Source organism: Limulus polyphemus, unplaced genomic scaffold (genome assembly GCF_000517525.1).
Source record: "Limulus polyphemus unplaced genomic scaffold, Limulus_polyphemus-2.1.2 Scaffold435, whole genome shotgun sequence".
In the NCBI taxonomy this organism is placed as follows: Eukaryota; Metazoa; Arthropoda; class Merostomata; order Xiphosura; family Limulidae; genus Limulus; species Limulus polyphemus.
The window spans coordinates 416,215-417,092 of record NW_013666045.1 but is presented as its reverse complement, the minus strand read 5'-3'; positions in this window follow the sequence as shown (position 1 = coordinate 417,092).

Here is an 878-nt window from a genome sequence, read left to right as displayed (position 1 = left end):
ATTCAAAGTATTCGTACATTTTCGGTAGAGGCTAATTGAAGTTATCGTAATGTCATCTGTGAAACGACCAGATATAACAGCATTGCCAGTAACTGACTTAAAGATACGTTTGGCTGGCTCTTTTGTAAATTTGCTTAAAACTACATAAAAACTATTCGAGACAGCCGTCCCTAATTCTGAACTGATAGACTAAAGGGTATGGCACTATGGCAGCACCAACCGCCAAATCTTGGGCTACTGTAATGGAATAATAAGATTTGGCCGACATTTTTATAGTCCTCCCATGTCCACAGATTACGAAGTTCGTTTTAATTTATTTATGTATTTGAGACAAGTCGTAAACCGTCGGACACGGTGCGGTACGCTATCTACTAGACCACGCCTAGCAAACGGAAGTTTAAATTTAGAAATGAGGATATAAAATCCACTGTTTAGGTGATAAAAAAACACTGCTTTGTCAAATAAAAAACTGATTTAACACACTGCTGGAAAATGTTTTCATTATTCCGCTGAATGAAATTATAATATTTAATTTAATGAATACGTAAGGTTGTTGCCGCTCATACAGAACTATATAATATTAATTATAGACTAATGTAAGTAACAAATAATGTGACATGATAATATAAGATTCACGTCGGTTAACTGCCTTTGTACAATTTATAAATACTATTTGTTTATTCAGTATTTGAGGAACAGGAGACTAATACGTTAATATGTTGATTTATTTACAAAATATAAAAGTATTTAGGAAATAAAGAGAGAGAGAGAGAGACTAATGTTGCACAAATACTTTCAGTGGTATTTGAGGGACCTACTAAATGTTTCTCATGGTATTTGAGGGACCTACTAAATGTTTCTCATGGTATTTGAGGGAC